Source organism: Canis lupus, chromosome 12 (assembly GCF_048164855.1).
Source record: "Canis lupus baileyi chromosome 12, mCanLup2.hap1, whole genome shotgun sequence".
Classification (NCBI taxonomy): domain Eukaryota; kingdom Metazoa; phylum Chordata; class Mammalia; order Carnivora; family Canidae; genus Canis; species Canis lupus.
Window position 1 is genome coordinate 730,408 of NC_132849.1, and position 19,548 is coordinate 749,955.

Here is a 19,548-nt window from a genome sequence, read left to right on the forward strand (position 1 = left end):
TCGCAACATTCGCAATCCTTCCCGTGCCTGTGCCCGAAACGGGCTGCGGAGACACCAAGACGCCCACCTGCAGCTCCCAACTTGGCACAGACACACGCACAGGCCTCACTCACCCTCCCCACACACAGCCACCATCACTGGTGGAGGCGCTGCTTGTGTGAGCACTCCTCCAAGGGGTCGCGGGGATGCCCAGGGACGCACACTCCACGCACGCGATCTGGCCGTGACGGTGTCAGCTGAGGCCTAATTCACCCCTAACCCCGATCCTCGTGGGCGGGCAGTGAATCTCCCCACTCCTCCCTCATGGTCGCCTCCTCCCTCTATGCTTGTCTCCCTCTATTTCTCTAAATCTCTCTCTCTCTTTCTCTCCTCTGTCTCTCTGTCTCTCACTCTGTCTCTCTCTGTCTCTCTGTCTATCTCTGTCTCCTGACCCCTCTACCTCATTTTCTCTCACAGGTAGACACACACAGAGGTCACACTGTCACGGGAGCTTCCTTTGCAACTTACTGTCTGGTCATTGAACCTCAGGAAAGGAATGTCGGTGGAAAATTTGGAAGAACAGGGGGGTGGGGGCGGTCGGTCCCTTCGGGTTTACTATGCCCCTGACATGTCCCACACGCCTTGGAGATGAGAGCTGACATCCTCATCTGAGGCCTCCGGATCCAACACGTGGGTTTCAGCGTTTGCGAGGAAGCGGAGTTCTGAGAGGTGGCCCTTATACCCCAACCTCTCTGCCTCCCCTAGTCACCTCTGTGCACACATGCGTGTCCACCATTATCTGTATCTGCATTTCCTTTTCTGTGAAATGCTTTAGAGATTTATGGGGGTGCATGGTGAGAGAGAGCGAGCGAGAGAGCTCGTGCACTGGCAGGAGAGAAGCAGGACCCCACTGAGCAGGGAGCCCCACTTGAGGCTCCATCCTGGACCCTGGGATCATGACCTGAGCCCAGGCGGACACCCAAGCGACGGGGCTGCACAGGCACTCGGGATGTCCCTTTCTATGTGCATCTGGCTCCATGGGAGGGATTGTGTGGACCTGTCCATAGGTAGAGCCGATGCTAGACACCCTCCACCCATAGTTTCCATAGACACAGTGGGTGGGTCCGGCTCCTTCCCAGAACAGAATGGGTTGCGACGACGGAATCCATGGTGTCTGGCGAGGGTGGCCTCGGGACAGATGGGGCTTTTGCTAGGTCTAGGGAAACCCCGGGGAAGCACGGCCCCCTTGCTGAGGTGGGAGGACTGCTCTCTCAGTGTGCTGAGGAGAGGTCCCTGGACCCTCGGCCATGGCACGTCTACACCCATGTCGCGGAGGTACAACCGGGGTTGCACTCACACTGGATCTCAAGGGCACACGTCAGCCCTGGAGGCTGTCCCGCCCACCGGTGGCCTGAGCCATCCCTATCCCTGAGCTTTCCGGGGGCCCTGGCATCTGTGCAAACCATAGCCACCACGCTGGGAATGAGCCTGGAGGAGAAGGTGTCCAGGTGGGAGCTGGCAGGATGGCTGAGGGTCGTGGCCTTGGAGGCAGGGACCAAGGGCCTTGAACTGGTAAGGACCACCTCACCCCACTGTCCACCCAAATGGGGATCCTCCAAATGATCCTATGGTTCCAGCCCAGCCTGAGAACTAGGGACCAGGGTCCACGGGGCTGGTAGACATCCTCCAGGGGCTGGAGGGCTGCTCCCGGCCCTGGTGCTAGTCCTCCGCGGGCACTGCCTGGCAACCGACCACCCACAACGTAGGCAGAACAAAGTCCCTGCAAGGGCACTTAGCGACGCCCGTGGCCCTTTGCCGCCATCAGCTCCAATCAGGTTTTGGCCCCTGGAGCTCCCTCGGGGGCGCACCCGCTCCTGAAAGGCTCTGCATTTAGGACACCGCCCGCAGGAAAGTCCGTGGTCCCCTCGGTGGGGGCCCCCCCGCCCTCCCAGCTCTTGCACTGCAGCCCCAAGCAGACGAGCCCAGCAGGAGACGGACGTCGGAGAGCTGCCCGCTGCCTGCACGGGGTCATCCTTAGGGATCCCAGGAGACGCCTTCCCTCCGTCTCTGCAGACGACGTGCCCTTGAGCCACAGCCCTGGGGCTCCCGGACCGACACGCAGGCGCCACAGGCACGCACCTGACACACACGGCTCCCGCCCACCGTGACCAGATGCCCATGAACGGCCATCCGCCCGGCCATCGGGTCCCTTCAGCACACGTTCCTCCTGGCTGCCCCTTGTCCCCTTGTGCTTCACCTACTGCGGAAGTGGAGGAGACACTCCCGGGCAGCAGGAGCACAGGTCTCCAACAGGGGAGGCCCTATATTTTGGAGTTTTGAAACTCAGTCCCGCATGTGAGATTACATTACAAGAAAAGCTGGGACACAGGCAGAGTGAACGCAGGGTTCTGACACAAACTGCGGAGACAGGGATCCCTGGGTGGCGCAGCGGTTTGGCGCCTGCCTTTGGCCCAGGGCGCGATCCTGGAGACCCGGGATCGAATCCCACGTCGGGCTCCCGGTGCATGGAGCCTGCTTCTCCCTCTGCCTGTGTCTCTGCCTCTCTCTCTCTCTGTGACTGTCATGAATAAATAAATAAAATCTTAAAAAAAACCAAAAAAACAAAAAAAAACCTGCGGAGACAAGAGCGCTTGATGGCTCTTCTGTGAAGGCTGACTGCAGGCTGCGGGGAGGATGTTCAGCTTCAGGGCAGGGAACGCAGGGCCCCCACACTCATCCCACCCATCAGCACTGATCCTCAGGCAGCAGCACAGCGCCACCTGCTGGTGGCCAGAGGCGCTTACACTGAGCCCCGCCTCTGAGACCTGCAGGTGCATCTTCAGTAAGGAAGAGGACACCTGAGAATCAGAGCGATGGGCCCTTCCCCAGAGGACTGCACAGACCACTGGGTCCCACCAAGAGTACTGATCACAGAGGCCGGCAAAGCTTCATTTCTACGGGGAAAGTAGGATCTAGCTCCTTTAATACTTTGTGTTTTCTTAATATTTTTATTTATTTTCTGCAATTCTTTTTTTATTAAGTGCTTAATTTTAATTGTTATGTATATATTAATATTTTTTATATTTTTATTATTTTTATTACTTTCATTGTACTTTAAATTTCTTTTTTAAAAATAAATTTATTTTTATTGGTGTGCAATTTGCCTACATACATAACACCCAGTGCTCATCCCGTAAAGTGCCCCCTCAGTGCCCGCCAACCAGTCACCCCCAACCCCCGCCCTCCTCCCCTTCCACCACCCCTAGTTCGTTTCCCAGAGTTAGGAGTCTTCCATGTTCTGTCTCCCTTTCTTTTTTTTTTAATTTATTTTTTATTGGTGTTCAATTTACTAACATACAGAATAACCCCCAGTGCCCGTCACACATTCACTCCCACCCCCCGCCCTCCTCCCCTTCTACCACCCCTAGTTCGTTTCCCAGAGTTAGCAGTCTTTACGTTCTGTCTCCCTTTCTGATATTTCCCACACATTTCTTCTCCCTTCCCTTATATTCCCTTTCACTATTATTTATATTCCCCAAATGAATGAGACCATATAATGTTTGTCCTTCTCCGACTGACTTACTTCACTCAGCATAATACCCTCCAGTTCCATCCATGTCGAAGCAAATGGTGGGTATTTGTCATTTCTAATGGCTGAGTAATATTCCATTGTATACATAGACCACATCTTCTTTATCCATTCATCTTTCGATGGACACCGAGGCTCCTTCCACAGTTTGGCTATTGTGGACATTGCTGCTATAAACATCGGGGTGCAGGTGTCCCGGCGTTTCATTGCATCTGTATCTTTGGGGTAAATCCCCAACAGTGCAATTGCTGGGTCGTAGGGCAGGTCTATTTTTAATTCTTTGATGATCCTCCACACAGTTTTCCAGAGTGGCTGCACCAGTTCACATTCCCACCAACAGTGTAAGAGGGTTCCCTTTTCTCCGCATCCTCTCCAACATTTGTGGTTTCCTGCCTTGTTAATGTTCCCCATTCTCACTGGTGTGAGGTGGTATCTCATTGTGGTTTTGATTTGTATTTCCCTGATGGCAAGTGATGCAGAGCATTTTCTCATGTTCATGTTGGCCATGTCTATGTCTTCCTCTGTGAGATTTCTCTTCATGTCTTTTGCCCTTTTCATGATTGGATTGTTTCTTTGGTGTTGAGTTGAATAAGTTCTTTACAGATCTTGGAAACTAGCCCTTTATCTGATACATCATTTGCAAATATCTTCTCCCATTCTGTAGGTTGTCTTTTAGTTTTGTTGACTGTATCCTTTGCGGGGCCAAGTTCAAAAAGGGTGTTGCCTGTGTTCTCCTCTAGGGTTTTGATGGACTCTTGTCTCACATTTAGATCTTTCATCCATTTTGAGTTTATCTTTGTGTATGGTGAAAGTGAGTGGTCTAGTTTCATTCTTCTGCATGTGGATGTCCAATTTTCCCAGCACCATTATTGAGGAGGCTGTCTTTCTTCCAGTGGATAGTCTCCTCCTTTATCGAATATTAGTTGACCAAAAAGTTGAGGGTCCACTTCTGGGTTCACTATTCTGTTCCATTGATCTATGTGTCTGTTTTTAAATATTTTTTTTTCAATTTTTATTTATTTATGATAGTCACAGAGAGAGAGAGAGAGAGGCAGAGACACAGGCAGAGGGAGAAGCAGGCTCCATGCACCGGGAGCCTGATGTGGGATTCGATCCCGGGTCTCCAGGATCGCGCCCTGGGCCAAAGGCAGGCGCCAAACCGCTGCGCCACCCAGGGATCCCTATGTGTCTGTTTTTGTGCCAGTACCACACTGTCTTGATGACCACAGCTTTGTAGTACAACCTGAAATCTTGCATTGTGATGTCCCCAGATATGGTTTTCTTTTTTAAAATTCCCCTGGCTATTCGGGGTCTTTTCTGATTCCACACAAATCTTAAAATAATTTGTTGTAATTCTCTGAAGAAAGTCCATGGTATTTGGATAGGGATTGCATTAAACGTGTAAATTGCCCTTGGTAACATTGACATTTTCACAATATTAATTCTGCCAATCCATGAGCATGGAATATTTTTCCATCTCTTTGTGTCTTCCTCAATTTCTTTCAGAAGTGTTCTATAGTTTTGAGGGTATAGATCCTTTACCTCTTTGGTGAGGTTTATTCCTAGGTATCTTATGCTTTTGGGTGCAATTGTAAATGGGATTGACTCCTTAATTTCTCTTTCTTCAGTCTCATTGTTAGTGTATAGAAATGCCACTGACTTCTGGGTATTGATTTTGTATCCTGCCATGCTACCAAATTACTGTATGAGTTCTAGCAATCTTGTGGTGGAGTCTTTTGAGTTTTCTCTGTAGAGTGTCATGTCATCGGTGAAGAGGGAGAGTTTGACTTCCTCTTTGCCAATTTGAATGCCTTTATTGTCTTTTTGTTGTCTGATTGCTGAGGCTACGACTTCCAATACTATGTTGAATAGCAGTGGTGAGAGTGGACATCCCTGTCTTGTTCCTGATCTTAGGGCAAAGGCTCCCAGTGCTTCCCCATTGAGAATGATATTTGCTGTGGGTTTTTCGTAGATGGCTTTTAAGATGTTGAGGAATGTTCCCTCTATCCCTACACTCTGAAGAGTTTTGATCAGGAATGGATGCTGTATTTTGTCAAATGCTTTCTCTGCATCTAATGAGAGGATCATATGGTTCTTGGTTTTTCTCTTGCTGATATGATGAATCACATTGATTGTTTTACGGGTGTTGAACCAGCCTTGTGTCCCAGGGATAAATCCTAATTGGTCATGGTGTATAATTTTCTTAATGTGCTGTTGGATCCTATTGGCTAGTATCTTGTTGAGAATTTTTGCATCCATGTTCATCAGGGATATTGGTCTGTAATTCTCCTTTTTGGTGGGGTCTTTGTCTGGTTTTGGAATTAAGGTGATGCTGGCCTCATAGAACGAATTTGGAAGTACTCCATCTCTTTCTATATATCTTCTGTCCCGTTTTCTCTGTCGTCTTCTGGTAGTCCCATTATGCCTATATTACATTTGGCCCATAGTCCTTGGCCATTCTGTTTTATTTTAGTCATTGTTCTATTTGCTTTTAGTTTTGGAGGATTCTCTTGAGGTACCTTATAGCTACAGGATTCCTCAGCTATGTCCAGTGTACTAACAAGCCCATCAAATGCATTCTTCATTTCTGTTACTATGTATTTTTATTTATTTATTTATTTATTTATTTATTTATTTATTTATTTATTTAATGTTTATTTATTTATGATAGTCACACACACACACACACACAGAGAGAGAGAGAGAGAGAGAGAGAGGCAGAGACACAGGCAGAGGGAGGAGCAGGCTCCATGCACCGGGAGCCCGATGTGGGATTCGATCCCGGGTCTCCAGGATCGCACCCTGGGCCAAAGGCAGGCGCTAAACCGCTGAGCCACCCAGGGATCCCTGTTACTATGTATTTTTAACCCGATAATTTATTTTTTATTTTTAGGATTTCCAGCTTTCTACTTATACTGGCCATCTGTTCTTGCATGCTGTCTACTTTATTCATTAGCTCCCTTAACATATTAATCATATGCTTTGTTTAGAATTTCTAGTATGATAATTTCAACATGTCTGGTGTGAGGCTTGTTTTGTTTACATTTTATTTTATTTTATTTTGTCTTTTGGTAGGCTATTTATTTTTGGCCTTGTAAATTTTTCTTGGTAGCTGTGCATGATGTACCAGAAAAGTAACTGCTATCTATAGGCTTTTAGTAATGTGATGGTGATGTGCAGGGGGAGCAAAGTACCTTATGGTCCTGTGATTAGGTCACAATGTTTTTCACTTTTTTCTCATCATTTAGATAGGTTGGGGTAGTTGGAATAGGTTGCAGTTGGGTATACCTTTCCCCAGGTCCGTTAAGTTCTGATAATACTCCAGCAGTTAACCTCTGATTTGCTGTTTTTCTCAGATGACAGGCCTTGTTAAAAACAGAATATTCTCATCTATTTCAAAATGGTTTCTCTTTTCCTTTCTTCCTGACAGAACCCAGGAGGATCTTTTCTTGGGAACCTGGTCAAGTACCAGGTAAATCTCACAATATTTTGTAGACCACTGATAACTGGCTCCCCCTGAGGTTTTTAACTTTCACAATTGTCCATAGTGAGCTTCCAACAGCTTGTCTATTACACTTCAGGTTTTCCTGTTTTTCACAATACTGAAACAAATCTGGGATTTTGCTCATGAGTCTTTGTCCTGATAAACCTTGATGATCTGTAGTCATCTGCCTCTCCAATCTTGGAGGCAGGGTTTTTTGCCTTGTAGCCTTTGCCCTGTCTTATGGATCAAAGAAGACTTAATTTTTCAGTCTGTTCAGCTTACTTGTTTAGACAGATTGGTGACTTTCAGACCCCTTATGTAGTGTACATTTTTATTTTTTTATTTCTTTAAAGATTTACTTATTTAAGAGAGAGGGAGGGAGAAAAGTCTTAAGTCTAAGTCTGAAGCAGGCTCCGCACTGAGAATAAAACTTGATGAAGGGCTCTATCTGATGACCTTTAGATCATGATGCATTTTTAAACCTCTCTCCTCTCCTCTCTCCCTCCCTCCACCTTCTGTCTTTCCCTTTTATATACACAGAAATGTTTTTCTCAGAAGGACTTTTATTTATTTATTTTTTTAAATCTTTTTATTTATTTATGATAGTTACACACACAGAGAGAGAGACAGAGACACAGGCAGAGAGAGAAGCAGGCTCCATGCACCAGGAGCCCGATGTGGGATTCAATCCCGGGTCTCCAGGATCACACCCTGGGCCAAAGGCAGGCGCCAAACCGCTGCGCCACCCAGGGATCCCTCAGAAGGACTTTTAAAAGCATTTAGTTTGAAAATACAATGTCCAAGGAATAAAATTACACACCATCAAATATATTGTGAGTCTATCACCTTTTAAAGTATGTGTGTTGGGACGGCTGAGTGGCTCAGTGGTTGAGTGTCTGCTTTCAGCCCAGGACGTGATCCTGGGGCCTGGATCGGGTCCCACATCAGGCTTCCTGCATGGAGCCTGCTTCTCCTCCCTCTGCCACCTATGTCTCTGTTATCTCTCTCTCTGTCTCTCATGAATAAGTAAATAAAAAATAGTATGTGTGTCCATACATACATATATATAGACACACATATACATATATTATTTATATGCGGTTATATATAAACCTTATATATATATGTTATATATATATTACATATATTATTTATATATGGTTATATATAAACCTTATATATATGTTATATATATAACCTTATATATATAACCTTATATATAAGGTTATATATGCCTTATATATAACTTATATGTTATATATACCTTATATATAACATAAAAATATGTTATATATATAATTTATAACTTATATAACAAAAAGTAACTTATATAAAATATATATGTGTGTGTGTGGTGTGTGTGGGTGTGTGTAACTATTTGTGTGACAGGACAGAAGGCCTGTGGTCTTGGTTCAATTTCTGTACTATATTTGAATAGAGAATCAGAACCAAAGAGTGATCTCTCTGTTCAGAAGACCTATCAGGATAAGTGTCCCTGGACTTTATTCTACTACAGAGACTTGTTATTCAAAGTGTGCAGTATCAATATCACCTGATTGCAGAACAAATAATGATGCTTCAAAGATACCAATGTGTAATCCTGAAAGTCTACAAATAAGTTATATGACATAGCAAAAAAGATCCTACAGAAGTAATTAAATTAAGATCTTGGCAAGACCAATATAATCATAAGGATTTTTACAAGAGGAGGCAAGATTGTCAGAGAATTGGGATGTGGCTACAGAAATGGAGGTAGTTGTGATGGGAGGCCATGAGCAAAGGAATGCAAACAAGCTGGAAAAGGCAAGTTAACAGATACACCCTCAAAGCTTCCAGAAGGAACTCAAACATCTGCAAACATTATTGGAACTGATTTTGGATTTCTCATCTCTAGAACTGTAAATTAGAAGTTTGTATTGTTTGGGATCCCTGGGTGGCGTAGCGGTTTAGCGCCTGCCTTTGGCCCAGGGCGTGATCCTGAAGACCCAGGATCGAGTCCCACATCGGGCTCCCGGTGCATGGAGCCTGCTTCTCCCTCTGCCTGTGTCTCTGCCTCTCTCTCTCTCTCTCTGTGACTATCATAAATAAATAAAAAAAATAAAGCTCTCATTTCTTTAAAAAAAAAAAAAAAGAAGTTTGTATTGTTTTAATTCAGTATGTTTGTGGAAATGCGCTATAGCAGCAACAGGAAATTAATATGCCCACCTTGGAATTGATTAAAAATGCTGTGTCTCAAGCCCCTCTACAGACTTACTAAATAAGAATCTGCATCTTAAAAAGCTATCCAGCTAATTCATATGCACGTCAAAGTTTGAGAAACACTGCTTAGCTTTATAATCTTTTAAAAATGTAGATTAAATCATTCACTTATCCAAGCAAAAGACTTAATCATGGACCAGTCAGGTAGTTGCCAATGTATTAAAACCTTTGACGTGACATGGTAAAGCCATTTAAAATCAATGAGAAAAATATTGATCCAAGGGTTTCTTTTGTTTGCAGATCCAAGGTATTTATTTTGATTTTCTTACTCTCTCGGATGCATGGGAAATTTAAAAAAAAAATATATTTTTTTATTTTTTTATTTATGATAGTCACAGAGAGAGAGAGAGAGGCAGAGACATAGGCAGAGGGAGAAGCAGGCTCCAAGCACCGGGAACCTGATGTGGGATTCGATCCTGGGTCTCCAGGATCGCGCCCTGGGCCAAAGGCAGGCGCCAAACCACTGCGCCACCCAGGGATCTGCATGGGAAATTTTTAACTGAATTAAATAATAGGAATCTACAGAATATGAACAAGAAGGGGGAGGGGGCAAAAAACCTGCTAAACATTCAGATGTTTACATCTGCAGAGCCAGATACCTAATTAGCTAGATTTTTTTTTTCCCTTTGGATTCAGATGTTTTGTCATAGTTACAGTTTAACTTAATGAGCAATAATAGACAGCTCTTGTCTTTGGTTTCAAACTACTAAGGGAAGAATTACATCACTGTAATAGGGGATGATCTCCAGTATCGACTTTATCACAAGACAAGCAGTTAATTCTCAGTAAATACTCATTGGCAATAACAAAGCCACAATTAAACCGTAAGCACCTTCGACTGTGTGCTTGGCCTAAGTGGTTGACTAGGCATTTTTACTCTCTGACCCTTATGTTTGGCAGCCACATCTATGAACCCATGTGGTCGTAAAATAACTATTGACTTCAAATAACTATTTGACTACCAGTAACAACTACTTTGATAGAACTATCTTCTTCTGAATATCAAACTGTATGCCAATGTGTATTCTTTTATTCAGGGAAAATTCTTTTTTTCCCTTTCCTTCATAAAGTGCACGTATGTAAAGCATACAATGGATGTTTTAAATAGTTTATACTCCCGTACCAATCTTCAAAATCCAAAATCAAGATGAGTATAGATCCCTCACTTCCTCAAATTTGTGTCTTTTTGTAACCTTCTGCTCAATTCCTCAACCCCTCAACTTTAAGCAATCTCTGATTTGCTTTTCTGTCTCTATAGTTATCTCTGTCGCTAAATATTTAGTTTCCATTTTTTAGAATTTTATGTGAATGCAGTCACACAAAATGTACTTTTTCATTAGCTTCCTTTTCTCAAAATAATTAAAGATTCATCTATGTTGTTGCTCAAGAGTTCAATTGTACTGCCAGGCAGCACCCCATTATATGTATATACCACAATTTATTTATCCATTCACCTTTTGATGAATGTTTGAGTTGTTTCTAGGTTTCTGCAAGTTATTGCAAACGAATGTATATGCTCAAGTCTTTGCATGGCTGTATGTTTCCAATTCCCTTGGGCAAATACTTAGGAGCAGAATGTCTAGGTCATATGTTAATTACGTGTTAAATTTTAAGGAAAACAAGGGAGGGTCTACAAAGTGTTGTAGCATTTTACACTCCCACAAATAGTTCTTTCAGGACCTTATAACATTTGATATCCTTAGTCTTCTTAAATTTTAGATATATTAATAGACATGTAGTTATATCTCATTGAATTTTCATTTCCCTAATGACTACTTAGGTTTAGATCTTTTCATATGCTTATTTGCCATCCACATAGCTTCTTCAGTGAATTGTCAAAGTATTTTGTTTGAGATGTTTTCTATAATTCTTGAATAATCTTTATATATTTTAAAGAAATCTTTTATCAAATTATGTCATTTTCAGTTTTTTTTCCAGATTGGTAGCCTGTCTTTTTATTTTTTTTAACAATATCTTTTACTGAACATGAAAGTTAATCTTAAGGAAATCTAACTTATCATTTTTAAATTTATTTTGTTGTGTCATATCAAAGAGATTTTTTGCCTAGCTCAGGTTATAAAGAATTTGTCCTCCCCCCCACCGCCCAGAAATTTTATAGTTTTAGGTTTAACATTTAGACTCATAGGGCAAGTGGGAGGCTCATTCAGTTAAGTGTCTGCCTTTAGCTCAGGTCACGATTCCAGGTCCTGGGATTGAGCCCCACATCACAGTCCCTGCTCAGTGGGTGTCTGCTGCTCCCTCTGTCCTTCCTCCTCATTCATGCATGCTTCTGTCATTCTCTCTGAAATAAATACAATCTTTATATATATATAAAGTTAATACTAGTGTATAGTACAAAGTATAGATTAAACCCTTTATTCTTTCTTCTTCAAATTGTCTTAGTAGCTAGATTAGGGTTCTCCAGAGGAAAAAAATCAATAGGATGAATTCCAGGTACAGTGATTGTACAATTCCATTCATCATGCAGGGCTCTTCACAACAAATGCACTTTTTAAGATTTATTTATTTATTTGAGAGAACAGGGGAAGTGGCAGAGGGAGAAAATATCCAAGCACAATCCTGGTGAGTACAGAGCCCAACACAGGGCTTCATTCCATAACCCATGAGATCAGGACTCAAGCCAAAAACCAAGAGTTGATCATCCAAGAACTGAGACACCCAGGTGCCCCAACAAGTATGCTTTTTAATCCCATGTCCTATTATAATGATCCTTCTACCAATAGCTCTGATAACCAATAGCTAAGAGTCTATTTCTTGGTTTGTCCTTTTCCACTTTGCTCATTTGTTTCTTAAATTCTACATGTGAGTGAAATTCTATGGTATTGGTCTTTGTCTGACTGACTCATTTCACTTAGCATTGTACTCTCTCTCCACCTCTGTCCATGTTGTTGCAAATGGCAAGAGCTCATTCTTTCTTAAGGCCGAGTAATATTCCATTTTATGTACATGACTCATCTTTTTCATCCATTCATTTTTGGTGTACAGCAGGGCTGTTTCTATGATTTGGCTATTGTAAATAATGCTGGTATGAATCTAGGGGTGCATGTATCCCTTCAAATCAATATTTTCGTATCCTTTGGGTAAATACGTAGTAGACTGGTTACTTGATAGTAGAGTGGTTCTATTTTTAACTTCTTGAGGAACCTCCATACTGTTTTCTAGACTGGCTGCACCAGTTTCCATTCCCATCAACAGTTTTTTTTTCCTTCACATTCAAAAGTTGGTTTTCTTCGTTTTTGATTTTAGCCATTCTGACTGGTGTGACATATCTCATTATGCTTTTGATATGCATTTTCCTGACGACAAATGATATTGAACATCTTTTATGTATCTGTTGACCATTTGGACATATCCTTTGGAGAAATGTCTGTGTCCTCTGTCCATTTTTTAATTGGACCATTTGTATTTGAGGTGTTGAGTTGTGTAAGTTCTTTTTTTTTTTAATTTATTTTTTATTGGTGTTCAATTTACTAACATACAGAATAACCCCCAGTGCCCGTCACCCATTCACTCCCACCCCCCGCCCTTCTCCCCTTCCACCACCCCTAGTTCGTTTCCCAGAGTTAGCAGTCTTTACGTTCTGTCTCCCTTTCTGATATTTCCCACACATTTCTTCTCCCTTCCCTTATATTCCCTTTCACTATTATTTATATTCCCCAAATGAATGAGAACATATAATGTTTGTCCTTCACCGACTGACTTACTTCACTCAGCATAATACCCTCCAGTTCCATCCACGTTGAAGCAAATGGTGGGTATTTGTCATTTCTAATGGCTGAGTAATATTCCATTGTATACATAAACCACATCTTCTTTATCCATTCATCTTTCGTTGGACACCGAGGCTCCTTCCACAGTTTGGCTATCGTGGCCATTGCTGCTATAAACATCGGGGTGCAGGTGTCCCGGCGTTTCATTGCATCTGTATCTTTGGGGTAAATCCCCAGCAGTGCAATTGCTGGGTCGTAGGGCAGGTCTATTTTAAACTCTTTGAGGAACCTCCACACAGTTTTCCAGAGTGGCTGCACCAGTTCACATTCCCACCAACAGTGTAAGAGGGTTCCCTTTTCTCCGCATCCTCTCCAACATTTGTGGTTTCCTGCCTTGTTAATTTTCCCCATTCTCACTGGTGTGAGGTGGTATCTCATTGTGGTTTTGATTTGGAGTTGTGTAAGTTCTTTATGTATTTTGGACACTAACCCTTTATTCTATATGACATTTGCAAATATCTTCTCCCATTCAGTAGGTTGCCTTTTAGTTTTGTTGATTGTTTCCCTCACCATGCAAATGCTTTTCATTTTGATGAAGTCCCAGTAGTTTATTTTTGCTTCTTTTCCCTTGCTTTAGGAGACCTATCTAGAAAAATGTTGCTACCATTTGTCTAATATGTTTAATATCAGAGACATTACTGTCTGTGTTCTCTTCTAAGAGTTTGATGGTTTCAGGTCCCCCATTTAGGCCTTTAAATCATTCTGAGTTTATTTTTGCATTGACCAGTTTTCCTAGCACTTGAAGAGTGTCAAAGACAGTTGAAGAGACTGTCTTTTCCCCCGTTGGATGTTCTTCTGCTTTGTTGAAGACTAATTGACCGTCTAATTGTGGGTTTATTTCTAGGTTTTCTCTTCCATTGATCTATGGGTCTATTTTTGTGCCAGTACTGTACTGTTTGAATCACTACAACTTTGTAACATAACTTGAAGTCTGGAATTGTGATTCCTCTAGCTTCATTTTTCTTTTTCAAGATTACTTTGGCTATTTACAGTCTTTGGTAGTTGGATACAAATTTTAGGGTAATTTGTTTTAGTTCTGAGAAAAATACTGTTGGTATTTTAATAGGGATTGTATTTTATGTGTAGATTGCTTTGGGTAGTATAGATATGTAAACAATTTTTTTTTCCTAATCCAAGAGCATGGAAATCATCTCATTTCTTTGTATCATCTTCAATTTCTTTCATCAATGCTTTACTGTTTTCAGAGTACAAGTCTTAAAGTTTTCAGAGCACAGTTCTTTCCATCTCTTTGGTTAGGCTTATTCCTAGGTATCTTATTATTTGTGGTGAGATTATAAATGAGATTACTTTTTTCTTTCTCTTATTACTTTATTATTTTTTTCTTAATTTCTCTTTCTACTACTTCATTATTAGTCTATAGAAATAAAACAGATTTCTGTACATTGATTTTTGAATCCTGTAACTTTACTGAACTCATTTATTCTAGTAGTTTTTGGTGAAGTCTTTCAGTTTTTTTTTTAAAGATTTACTTATTTGATAGAGGGACAGAGAGAGACCACAAGCAGGGGGAGTGGTGGGCAGAGGGAGAGGGGGAAGCTGGCTCCCTGCTGAGCAGAGAGCCTGAAGTGGGGCTCCATCCCATGATCCTGGGATCATGACCTGAGCCAAAGGCAGATACTTAAGGGATAGAGACACCCAGGCACACTTAGGTATTTTATATGTAGTATCATGTCATATGTAAATAGTGAAAGTATTACTTCTTATCAATTTGGATGACTTTTGTTTCCTTTTATTGTCTGGTTACTGAGGCTGGGATATTCCTAGGAATATATTTAAGCATTTTTTGGAGAAATAGTTAAATAGAAACAATTTGATACTTTTAGTTCTGGCTTCTGTGTTTTCTCAGGAGAGTCTGGAGCAGCCGCTAATGTATGACGTTTTCTTATTACCGAGGCAAAATACAACTGAGTACTGTTCCATGACTTACACTGGCCCTGTGTGAGGTCTGAGAATTGTATCTACAATTTTTGCCCAGTAGTTTTTTTTCCCCCAGATGTGGTAGTTCCTCTCATGAATACACTTAGTACCTTCTGCATGCCTCTGGATCTTTACTTATTCCATTTCTCTCTTTAAAAAAACTTATTAAAAAATGGGCAGAGAACCTGAATAGATATTTTTCAAAGAATACATACAGATGGCCATGACACATGAAAAATGCTCAGCATCATCAATCATCAGGGAAATGCAAATCAAACCACAATGAGATATCTTACTACACCAGTAAGTGGTGAATGGCTAAAATCAAAATGACAAAAAATAATGAGTGTTGGCTAAGATATAGAGAAAAAGGAACTCTTGTGCACTGTTGGTAGGAATCTAAATTAGTACAGCCATTGTGGAAAAAGGTATGAAGGTTCCTTAATTAAAAATAGAAATAGGGCAGCCCAAGGGGCTCAGCTGTTTAGCACCACCTTCAGCCCAGGGCCTGATCCTGGAGCCTGGGATTGAGTCACATATCAGGCTCCCTGCATGGAGCCTGCTTCCCTCTCTGCCTCTCTCTCTCTCTTTCTCTCTGTGTCTCTCATGAATAAATAAATAAAACCTTATGAAATATTTTCATTACTGCTATTTACCCAAGAAAACAGAAATGCTAAGTTGTAAAGGTATATGTCCCCTTATGTTTATTGCAGCATTATTTACAATAGCCATGGTATGGAAGTAGCCTAAGTGTTCATCAGCAGACAGCTAAAGAAGATATGGCTGTGTAATATTCGCCTGAAGATCAGAAAAATCAGTGTTTCTAGCCAGGGGTTGAACACTAAACTCAGTACTACAAAAGAACTAAGGAGCCAAAATTGGAATCAACTAATCAAAGTGCCCCATGACAAAAGTAAATGCCTGGGGCAGTGCATTATGATAATTTAGTGTGTAGAATTTACTTGATTCTGATTCTGAGTATAGATTTTGAGATACATAATTGATTTACTAACATCTTTTCCAAAGGTGAAAAAACTCAAATTAATGTCCCAAGTGACTCTAAACAAATCACAATTTCAAAAATGTTAAAATATGAAAAAAAATGTATCTTACAAGCAAGAAGAGGTAATAAATCATAACATATCTATGCTTTTAGGGGCAATAGCCATAATATACAAATATCTAAAAAGGCAGAATGTTCCAGATAAAGACAGAAGGAGTGTAGTAATATTTATTTCACAACATTTTAGACTGCAAGAAGTTATTTCCATTAAAATTACCTGTATGAATACTAATTAGGGAACTTCACAGATCTTAAAACAGTGACAACTCATTAAGATTTGATCACTACCTATTCCTAAAAGGGAATATTATATACTTCTAATAAACTTCCAAGGGTCCTCATCTGATTTAGTAATTTAAAACCTCAGAGAGAATGTCCTATATTATAATTATGAAAACTTCAGAGTATCATATGATCTTGCATTTAACTAAAGATTAGCCAAAGCTTTCAACAAGAATGGGTATGCCGTGTACACACACACACACACACACACACACACACACACACCTCCTATGACAGCATAAACCCTGACCAAACACATTCATGTTCCTTCAAAATGAGTATCAAAGAGAAAAAAAAATGCTGTTCTCATTTTTTAATTCGTTCCTCTATATGGTGAATCCACACCACGTAAAAATGACATACAAACAGACAAACCCATCTTTCAAGTTTGCAACTCTGGTTTTCAGCTGCCTGCTATGTATCTCCAATCTGAATACACGGCGGTCATTGTAAATCCAGCACAAACACTGAAAGCCTCATCTTCTATCCCACACTGTAATCCGTAATCCCTGTAACTTCCTCTTTCTTCTGTGTTCTCTATCTTGGTTAATAAAACACCACTTTCTAATGATGCATCCAAATCACAAATCTAAAGTCAACCCTCACCATGCCAAGTCACACTCATGGCAACAGTGAGCAAGTCTCAGCTCCACATCCCCTGGGTCTCTCCTCCTCTACCCATCCATCTTTCTTCCCTTACTTAATGATTTCATCATCCATTTTCTGAACAATTAAAAGAAAGATCCTAACTGACCTCGATGTCTCTAAGTATTCTAAATTCAGCCATGAACTATGGTGAAGACATACTATGCATAAGGTAACCACATGACTTTTTATACAAAATATAGATAACACAAGACAGAAAAGGGGCTACCAGACAAGACATTAGGACAGCAGAGATGTAGCTTCTCGGTTGCTTCAGTAGAAAAATCTGCGAGAAAAAAAGAAAAAGGAAAAGAAAAATCTACGAGAATACACACCATAAGCTACATTCTACAACCCAGGATGAAAATAAATAAATAAATAAATAAATACCCCATCACTCTTTGTTAAATAAAAGCGTCCACCAAGAAGATGATTATTTTCAATATCTGACTTTACTTTAAACAAAAGAGCCACGACTGTAGTTGAGTACTACCGTCAACAGGTATTCAAAATAGAATAAAGCACGAATCAGGGTATCTCTGGAAAACACTACCTTGAGCTAAATAAAACTCGTTTTTATAGGAAAAACAAAGACAGCAATTTCATGTATCTCAACCTAATTAAGCTACTAGTCTCATCACTCTGTAAATTATTTCTCACTGTATATTCTATAGTTTCTTTTTTTTTTTAATTTTTATTTATTTATGATAGTCACAGAGAGAGAGAGAGAGGCAGAGACATAGGCAGAGGGAGAAGCAGGCTCCATGCACCGGGAGCCTGATGTGGGACTCGATCCTGGGTCTCCAGGATCGCGCCCTGGGCCAAAGGCAGGCGCCAAACCGCTGCGCCACCCAGGGATCCCTATTCTATAGTTTCAAGATACTTTCATGAATATGGCTCTCTTTTTTCCATTAATTTTAACATAAGAGTTGATGACTAAAAGCTTTCCCTCTTTCACAAAAAGCCTCTTTAGGGACAAAAAATTACTTATTCATTAAAGAAATAGGCCCAGAGCAGTAAAAATAAAATAGGTTTTGACTGTTAGCTTACTTGATAGGCACTAAAGGGAACCCAATGCCATACAACCCAATTTCAATATGCCATGGCTTCTGGGTACAAACAGCAGGTTCCATTTTTGTATTCACTTTGGAAAATAGCGCACATGACCCCAGGAAAACAGGCTAAGCATGCTAAGATTGCAGAGCACCCCTACAGCTGCTTGCTCAGGACCACCTATTTGGGATGATTACTGTCCCAGTAGGTGCCCAGTAGCATTTAGGGATATGCTGAAGACATAGGACAGTGGGGCTACTGGGGACCATGGCACCTCTGTTGTTCTGCTTTGCTCGTTGCTGCAGAGGAAACCTCAATGCACCACGTCTGACTGTTGTCAAGGCCCCCTTCACCTCACCAGTCCCACGGCCCCACCCGGGATCATATGTACTTCCTCCCAGGTAGACACTCTCGGAAATTTCCACGTATGGTCTCATTTACTCCCCACAGGCCTCTATAAGGCAGACACTTAGTGATGAACACGAGCTCTAGCAAAACAAAGCCACAGCAAGGGTCACTCCAGGAATACAAAGTCATATGTGACTGCACACCCATGTTTTACCTCTTCATACAGAGTGGCAAATGTACAATTTTCCAACTAGATTATACTGTATGAGAGTCTTTGACAACCATCTACTATTCAAGCATACATAAAAGAACAAAGGCCCCATGGAGTGAGGAAAGGTGACCCAGCTTGAAAAGGGGAAGCATGGAAACAGACACCAGGTCTACTAAATTGCCCTCAGAGATCTTTTCCCACTAATGCAGTAGACAGGGGCAGCATTCCTGCTATGCAGACTAGGAGTAGGAGAGAGAAAAAAAGAGGTCATTAGTCTTAGGGACAACTGCTGATGGCTTTCTAAAAATCACGGCTTAATAAGTGGGATATGTAAAGATAAGAATACAGTTGATCCTTGAACAACAGATGTTGGAATTGCATGGGTCCACTTCTTTATACAGTACAGTACCATATATGTGTTTACTCTTGTGATTTTCCTTTTTTGAAGATTTAGTTACTTATTTAAGAGAGAGAGAGAATGAGAAAGAGTGTGTACACATGAGTAGGGGGACAGAGGGAGAGAATTACAAATAGACTCACTCCTGAGCATGAAGCCTGATGCAGGGCTTGATCCAAAGATCATGAGATCACGACCTGAGCCAAATCCAAGTGTCAGACACTTAACCAATTGCATCAGCCAGGAGCCCAACGATTGCACGACCCAGGCGCCCCTCTTCCTTATGATTTTCTTAATAACATTGTCTTTTCCACAGCTCACTTCATTGTAAGATACAGTATATTTTGTATATATAAATATATGTAAATATTTCATAACAGATCCTGTTATGAAAGTATCTCATGCATGCATGCACACACACCATCTGTACAGAGCCTTGTGTGGGCTCCTTGTTTTCTACTCGATGCCAGAGAAACTTCCCTGTTTTATCCACAAAGGTCACATTTCCA